This window comes from Lithobates pipiens, unplaced genomic scaffold (assembly GCF_037356315.1).
Source record: "Lithobates pipiens isolate NorthernLeopardFrog02 unplaced genomic scaffold, aLitPip1_a1.2 Scaffold_22, whole genome shotgun sequence".
Taxonomy (NCBI): domain Eukaryota; kingdom Metazoa; phylum Chordata; class Amphibia; order Anura; family Ranidae; genus Lithobates; species Lithobates pipiens.
The window spans coordinates 224362032-224370925 of NW_027507784.1; the positions used below are offsets into that span (position 1 = coordinate 224362032).

The following is an 8894-nucleotide window of genomic DNA, read 5'->3' on the forward strand; positions in this document are numbered from 1 at the left end:
ACACTATTGGAGTCCCCTCTCTCTCTCCCTTCCCCCTTCCCCTCTGTGTTTTCTTCAAGTTTCACACCACGAGGATACATATGCTGCAGCATTACTCATAAGAGGTTGAATCGGCCCTCTAGTGGTAGAAGTTTATACCATTTGATGATTGTGCACAGAGAAGTGAAGGAGAAGTCCATTGGAATTATTTTCTTTTGCCTTATTATTCCATCTCTGAGGTGAGAGTTCTGGGAGCCTGATCTTTTGGAACATTTGGTCCTGTTCTTCCTCCAGTGTTTTTTCACTACACACTTACACTATTGGTGTGTTTATTTTGAAATATTTTCATTGACTCTTGTTTTTTTCACATTTATATATATTATTCATTTTTTGTGGTATTATTTGCGCAGGACTCTTTTTTATTTAGTTTCAGTATGCTCTTTACAAAAACCTAGTTTTAACTGTTGCACTTTTTCTATATGGGAAATTATGCCATCCTCAGCCTTCGTATCATTTCCGATGTAATTGCAACATGCCAAACCCACTATGGCACACATTCCTCAATGACTGGCCGTGAGATAGCCCAACACCAATCAGTGTTGGAGTAACTCCTTTTTTATCATCTTAATTCAGTAGCAAGAACTACAAATGTTTTGTCATATAAAGTTGTAATATTATCCATCAGTTCTGCCAAATCGATGATAAAACTGAAGGCTTTCTTAATGCAACACCTGTTTACCCATGGTATAGAGAATAGAGGTTTAATTACTCTATCATGTGATACAACATCACTTCTCTCATCATCATTAGTCTTGGAATTCTCTGGTATGGGTAACTGAACAATCTCTGCCTCATCATCACCTGCCACTTCATCATTCTCACTGGTCTCCTCTATGATGCCAGTGTCGGATTGAATAGGCAGATCTCTCCTATGTTGGAAGTGTATAGGTATTTTATGTACCTGTGTTTCCTTAAACTCATTATCCCCAATATACCAAGTAGTGGGTATAACTCTACCAAGGTAACAAACACCCATTGAATTTAATGGAACCAAGTATAAGCCTTTTTACCACAGATGAAAAAATACCCTGGTGGAGCAGAACAGGCTTTCTTGAAATGATACCCTTGTAAACACATCAGCAGTTTTAAATTGTTTTGTCTAGAGTGTTGGAGTAGGGTTAAATCCTGTAGTTGCTTGTATCTGTCCGTGCTGCAAGCAGTATCCTTTCCATCAAACCAATATCGTATTGCGGCTCCTTTCATGCAGTTAGAGTTACCAATGTTCATGGGGGTACTCTGAAAAACTTTCTAACGGAAATTCCGATCGTGCGTATGCAATTCCGACACGCAAAAAAACGCGCATGCTCAGAATCAAGTACAAGACGGAACCGCTTGGTCTGGTAAAACTAGCTTTCGTAATGGAGATAGCAGATTCTTCACGCTGCAAATTTTTAAAGATTTCTATTCTTCTTTATAATGCTCCAAGAATGACGTTGTTTTGCTGCTCATAGTCACACAGAGTTCTCACAAACGTATTTATTATTTCTAGGGATCTCCTGAATAATCTTTATTTTATTTAAAGCCAGATCTCCATAATAAAGTTTACCATTTTTTTTAATCAAACTTTTTTTTATTATTATTATTTTCTCGTGATCTCCTTTTTATTTATCTATGTCACATTTCCACAATGCCATTATTATCTTGTATTTGTAAACCTCAAGGAGGTTGTTTGGTGTTGGTGTCCCTTGCTAATTTTGACATTGTATTTTTGAAATGTACCTACCTACTCACAAACAAAATTAGCTATTTGCTATTTGAAGAAAAACACATAGGCAAGTATTTTCTGAAACAAAAATCACAATTTATTTTCCATCATAACAAAATAAAGAGGAAGGCAACGCTAGAGAAACTGCTTGAATTTGCAAAGCCTTTGGCCCCCAAGGCAGACATCAACTTTGTGGCTAAAAAACTTGGTAGCTTGAGAAGTCCATATAGAAGTTAGGCCAATCTGGTCCAGGACTCCCAGGGAGCAGGAACAGCAGATAATGACATATATGTACCCAGGCTGTGGTCCTACAACAGGCTGTGTGTTCTGTCAGACCAGACTGAAGGCAGGTAATCACCTTCGACTCTTCCGTGCAACCTTCCCTGCAGCCTGCTCTGGAGGTGGACTTGTGGCAAGAGGAGGAGGAAGAGGAGGATGGGGGAGTGCACACAGGTGGACGTCATCCATCATTTGGCCCCTGAACCCATTGCAGATGGCCTCAAAAAATATTTTTTTCACAGTTGAGGCATAGGCCCTCCTCCATTTTCTTTAAATTAGAGGCTATGTAGATGCTATAGGCCTCTACAGCATTGAGGGGGATTTCAGGGCCACATTAGCCTCTTGATGAGGGCCATTTCTGCCTCCTTAGATTTACTCCCCTTGCTGGGCCATTTGGGTGGAAGGCAGAGAGGAGGCACCTCCTTTATGAGGATGTGATTTTAACAGGGTTGAAAAAGAGAATGAGGACCATTCTCGAGGGTGCTAGTGAGCAGGTTATTAACAGATGCTGGTTTGTGTGCACCTCCCAGGCAAACATCACCTATAATGACCCACCCGAGATCCAGTTTTTGGGCATATGGGGAGTTTTGAGGACTCTTGATCAGTTTTCTTACTTTGTGGACTTGCAAGATATCTCTCCCTAGGAGTAAGATTATCTGAGCCTGATCATCTAGTTCTGGTATAAGATGTGCTATTCAGTCTGGTGAGCTGCTGCGTCTGGTGTGGGAATCTCTGATCTGTTATCTGGCATCTGGTTGCACTCTATTATGGTCAGTAAGGGTAGGCATGTCTTACCATCCATAGATTCAATTTGTAGGCCATTAGCTTTTCTCCCCACTGTTTCCACTGTACCTGCACAAGTCCTAAGAGGGTAAGGGCTCCTGGGGCCTTTAAGGTTTAGAATGTCAAAAAACACAGATCTAGCTAGTGACTTATTACTATGATCATCCAAGATTACTTAGAGCTTGACTGCTTTGTCTCTACATTCTTTTGGGTAAACTCTCACAAGACAGATTTGTGAGCAGAGACCCCCCACCTCCTAAATAAGGGGAAATCCTAACACCACAAGCAGAGGATGAGAAGGGAGAGGTTTATGAAGTGGGCGAAATTGTCACCACAGGTGAGTGTCTGAGACCACAATTTCAGGTAAGATATCTGTTCCTGCATATTTATAATACATGGTTGAAGGGAATGTAGATTGTCTAGAGGTGGTTTCTTTTTAACCCTTTGATGTCTGTTAAAATGTGATGTCCAATCCCCACACAGGCCTGGGAGATTAGCCCATTGAGACAATGACACAAAACAACAAAGTCTCTCCGAGCAAATCTAATCTTTATTCTTTGGTGTGAATATTTAAAATCTGCTTTCCAAGAAACGAAACAACTGAAAGAAGATAACAGCAACATGAGAAATGAAACTAGATTAGCAAAATTAGAGCATATCTATTTGTGAAGTGGATGTAAGAGAGACACAAAATGGAAACCAAATTTCTTAAAGAATGAAAGCGGTTAAGCTAAATATCCCTTCAATCCCCTCTTAGATCATATAAGATGATCTCTACATTCTGTGTTGTGTTTTAATTCTTCTTTGGGATTGTGGCATTGATTGCCTGATGACTCTTCATGTATGTCATGTAGGATAGAACCTTATCATCAGCAGATTGAAGGTGTGCAACTATGCAAGTGTAACACTTAAAACAGAGGTAAAGAATCAGAGCAAGGATGAATATCATAACAATAACAAGGACAATGTCTTTTAACCATGAAAATATACCTCCGAGCCCAAATCCTGCATTGGCAAATGGGCTCCATGTTTTAGCAATGTCCCTAGCTTCCCCTACCACTCCCATGACAGGTACCAAGGATGCAAGGTAACACCATCCCTTAACATGAATGCACACCCAGGGATAACACACTTTCCCACAACATACATAGATACTTTTGTTCTATTGCAAAAGGTCTCTTAGCGACAATCTCATGAGTGTCCTGTGTCGCGATTATAAATTGGTGCAATATTTCACCTACGTTTTTAGAGAAAGAAGAAAAGTTCTGCAAAGTACGGTTTAGACCTGGGTCAGATACTTGAAACAGTGAGCAGGCAGGGACAGAGACTCTGGATTTGCGCATGGAGATATTAAATATTGACCTGCTGCAGAAAGAAGGGTTAGTCTGTCTCATTCCCTAAATTAAAACACCAATCAGGGGAATGACTTCTACCTGCTATTTGGAAAGGTAACAAAGTTGTTTATGTAAAGAGTGGATATGTTAGTCAGGAATACAGGAGGAGTCTCGTTGAGAAAGGAGGAAAATTTAAAAGGAACAGACAAAAGGGGAATTCAGGCAGTGCTAGGATGTTGTTTACTACATAGCCTACATTCTTCACACCCTGATTTTTTCCGAGCATAAGCATACTTAAATTTTAGCAAAAGCATCTTATCAGTAAAACTATCTCCAGTCTCTCTCTTGATTCTAGCTTGTGCCGCTGTAATGCTCTTGTGTTTATGTGTGTGTGTGTTCCCACAGATACTTTTAATTGCACCCAAATCTTCAGGGTGGTAGATACAGTTAGTGATGATTCAGGTGGGTAGGAACACTGTCAGAGAGATCGGGATCAGGAGGCAAAATGCCTTGCCAGAAGTCTGTGGTGAAATAAGCGAGGTCATCTTCTCTGGCCGGACCTGCTTTCCCAGGAACTCCTTCATGTGCTTGGACTTCTGCTTGAGGGCCTCCTGTATCCAAGATCTCCTTCCTGCTCTTGGGGCTTTGGGTAACCGTTTTACTCTGTTGGCATTGATACAGGACTGGCAATTTTCCACTAGGATGGCTGTTCTGGTCACTGCAACCACTGTGGTAGGAGGTCCAAAGGGATACTCTTGCTTCTTACTTCTGTTCAGCTATTGGACCACCACGTTGTCTCCCACCTTGAAGAGGTGAGTAGCTTCCTGTGAAGAAAAAGGAGAGGTGCAAGCAAAATTTCTCTCAACTGTATCCAATGTTTCAACCAATTTCCTTACATATTCTTCCTGTATTAAGTCTAAATCTCCCTTTTCTATCATCAAAGGTGCTCTAGCCCATGGGGTGGGGAAAGGTTGACCCATCAAGACTTGGAAAGGTGAATACCCTGTTGTCTTGGAAGGGGTCCTTCTTATTTCTGCTGGGATGACCTTCTTCCAGTTGGCAAAGGTTCCTCCTGTGGCCTTTCTTATTTTGTCTTTTAATTATTCTGTTCATTCTTTCTATTATCCCTGAGCTTTGAGGGTGGTAGGGAATGTGAAACTTCCATTCGATCTTGAGAGTTTTTACCAAGTCCTGGCAGACCCTTGATACAAATGTAGGTCCATTGTTTGAGTTTATTTGAAGTGGGCATCCCCATCGATGAATGATTTCCTGAATGAGGATCCTCACTACTGTTTGTGCATCGTTTTTTGTGGTTACAAAAAGTTCAACTCATCTTGAGTACATGTTCACAATTACCAAAAGATATTTCTGTCTTTTGCCTAGTTTGGGCATGTGTGTGAAGTCAATCTGCAAATGTGTAAAAGGAGTATTTGGCCTTGTGTGGGTTGCTCCTGGTACATGTGATGCATTTTGATACATAATCTTTAACCCTCCAGGAACGTTCTGGAAAATAAAAACCTTTCTCCAATAGTTCACAAGTGGCCTTCCAGCCTCGGTGACCTATTCCATGTACTGGGAAATAGAAAGTGATGCACTAGCTACTGGTATACATGGCTTCCCCTCTTCGCAGAAAAGTCCAGTTTTTTGATTTTTCTGCACACCTATTTTGTTCCAATCTCTGAGATCAGCTTCTTCTGCACATCCCTGCAAATCTGAAAGAATCTGATGAAAAAAGGGCAATTCTGGGGCTAGCATGGGCATTTGGATCTGTGCATTTTGTGAAATAGCAGCTTGTTTAGCAGCTAAACCAGCCAGAGCATTTCCCTTGGCTGTCTGTTTGTTGGCCTGTGTGTGCTCTGCAGTGCTGTGAAAGATAAATCAGACCTGGGTGATGTGTCTTGGTGAATGAGGTTTATGCAATCATGTTGTGGCACAACCTCATCCTGATCTCATTTTAATCCTAAAGGGCATTTAAGATTGGTGCTAGTCCTGTAGTGGGAGAAGCATATTTGATGTGCAATTTTGGATTAGACAGCACGATCACCTCATAGCTGCTCAACCTCTGAGCAGACATGTGCTGTGTATGTACATTTTTCAAAAGGATTGTTACATTGTGGGTGGTGTGAAGTGTGGTGTCATGCCCCAAAGTGAAAGAAGTGGTCATCTGAACCATCATTGCACAGGACACAAGAGCTCTGAGACACACAGGCATGCCCTGACCCTGCACCAGAACCATCTTTGAGAAAAAAAAATAATAGGGCACAACTTGCCTCCATGCTCCTGAGCGAGGACACCTGACAAAATCTTACAATTTTCCCTTGCAAACAAATTAATCATCTTTCCATAATTAGGGAGGCCGAGCCCTGGAGCCATTACCATAGCATTTTTCAAATACACAAAAGCATTGTACATTTCATCTGACCATTTTATACAGTCTGGCATGTCTGAACCAGTGGCTTGTCTCAGGAGATTGTCATAGTAGGAACAGTCAGGTATTCATTGGTGGCAGTAACCAATCATACCAAGAAAGGTAAGCATGTCTTTTTTAGTAAGTGGGCGGGGCAGACCCACAAGAACCATAGCTCTTTTGTGATTGACTTTCCTTTCTCCTTTTTAGAGTACACAACCAAGATATGCAACCGTTTCCTGACACCATTGCAATTATCTCTTTGGCACTTTTTGACCACTTTCAAAAAGACATTTCAAAAGATCCCTCCCATCCTCCAGGGCAGACACCTAGTAGAACTGCAGATGAGGAGTCACATACTGCAGCAGGGATGAACAGTTTCCTGGTATCCAAGCTCTGAGAGTAGTTTGGAGGACAATGGAATAGACTGCAGAGGAGTCTACATAGCCCTGGGGCATTCTACACCATGTTAGTTAGAAAGCAAAGATGCTTTCTAGCTGTGTCTCCTCATCCACAGGGATGGAAATAAAAATGCATTCAATAAATCAATCACAGTAAAATACTTTGCATCCTGTGGTATGGCAGTATTGATGACACATCAGGCACTATTGGGGCAATTGGTACCATTAGGCTATTGATGGCCCTTAGGTCTTGTACAAACCTATAGTCAAAAAGATGTAGCTGGATAGCTGCACTCCGAATTATTCAACTTTATTTCAAAAATGTAATTAAAATCATAGCATCTAGGCTGGTAAACAGACTAACTGCACAGCCGCTAACATGTTTCACACCGAACACAGTGCTTAGTCATAGCGCATAGTCACAAACCTATAGTCACCATTTGCCTTCTTACTGGGTTAATGTTAATGTAGGGCGAGACAATTTCCCTCTTGGTTGTCTCTGTGTGTAACCCCCTCTTTGTCCTTGCTCCCTCCCTTTTTATAAAAGTTTCCCCTTTGATTTCCTAAGAAATCATTTTGATAATGTGTCTGCACTGGTGTTTGTTTAAGGATGTCAAAACATTCTGCAACATCCTTCGCGGTCAGAAATCAGTTATTGTGCTTGTAGCCCACTCTGATATTTGCTGTGTGTCCTCATGTAATGAAGTCTTTCGTGCAACTCTTTGATCTGGTAAATTATATGTGTAAATGATCGCGCTTAGGAAGGGGGAGGAAGGGGAAGGGGAGGGAGGTAGAAGGGGGGGAGATGGGGGGGAGGGAGGTAGAAGGGGGGGAGATGGGGGGGAAGGGAGGAAAAACAAAAAAGGGGGGGAGGGGGATGTTAGGTTGCTATCACCCTTTAGTTCCTCAGCCTCTGAGACTTTTGAACTTTGCACTGAGCACTTTTTTGAAATAATGGTTTTGTTTTTTTCACTAATGTGAGAGGACTATTGAGCATATATATAACCTAATGTGATCATTAGTTCAATTTATAGTCCTTATGTATTGCATAGGTCCTGTACGGCACACTTTATGCTTTTATGTATGAGAATCTAGACTGATGATTGTGGAGTCTATTTGTACAACATTTCACAGTACCACTTTGCACTTTATAGTATTTATTGTAGCACCTATGTACTTTATGAGTTTGCCATTTATATATATTTTTTTATGCACTTATGCACCTTATTTAGTTTATAATCTTTTCACATATTTGGTAAAAGTTATATTATCAGCACTAAGTTTGGAGGCCAGAAACCTCCCTGTACATACAACATAGTGTAATGGGGAACGAGGGTTCTTTCTTGGCTATTTTTTCAGGAAGGTACGGTACATACAAATATAAAGCAACAGAAAAACTCTGGATAGCCACACTCCGGATCAGGTAAAATAAGTAATGCCTTTATTGTTTCCACTCAAAAAATCTTCACATTTTTTGATTTTTGAAGATTTTTTGAGTGGAAACAATAAAGGCATTACTTTTTTTACCTGATCCGGAGTGCGGCTATCCAGAGTTTTTCTGTTCCTTTACATTTGGCTAGTGCAATTAGCCTGCACCTGGGACTCCTATCTTTTTGGAGGAAGAGTGGCGAGTTTTTCGGTGGATCAGCCTGGAGCGGTGGATTTTCTCTCTCACATACAAATATAGGTATGGTTTGCTCCTTTTCTTTTTGATTTTATTTATTTGTTTTTCCTTCTCTGGGATTATTATTTTATCTTAATAACTAGCACACATATAGATGACATAGAGGGGCATATGTACCAGCTTCATCATCATTTTTTTCATAAACAAGCACCTGTTAAATAAGGTTGGGTCACCCGATAGAGGAAATAGGTAACGTAATAGAGGTAGCGCCATTAGCCCAGTTTAAGATTACACACAACTCTTTGATCTGGTTGTGGAATGT

The 8894-nt window shown here is 40.9% G+C and overlaps 1 long non-coding RNA gene across 1 annotated transcript; it reads right to left on the reverse strand.

Moving 5' to 3' along the window:
• Positions 1-3340: 3340 nt before the first annotated feature.
• LOC143924528 (uncharacterized) lies at positions 3341-8382 on the reverse strand. Its single transcript, XR_013261885.1, has 2 exons — positions 7376-8382; positions 3341-7208 (listed from the first exon to the last, which is right to left on the reverse strand). It is a non-coding gene; the product is annotated as an uncharacterized LOC143924528 (long non-coding RNA).
• Between the last annotated feature and the right edge of the window lie 512 nt (positions 8383-8894).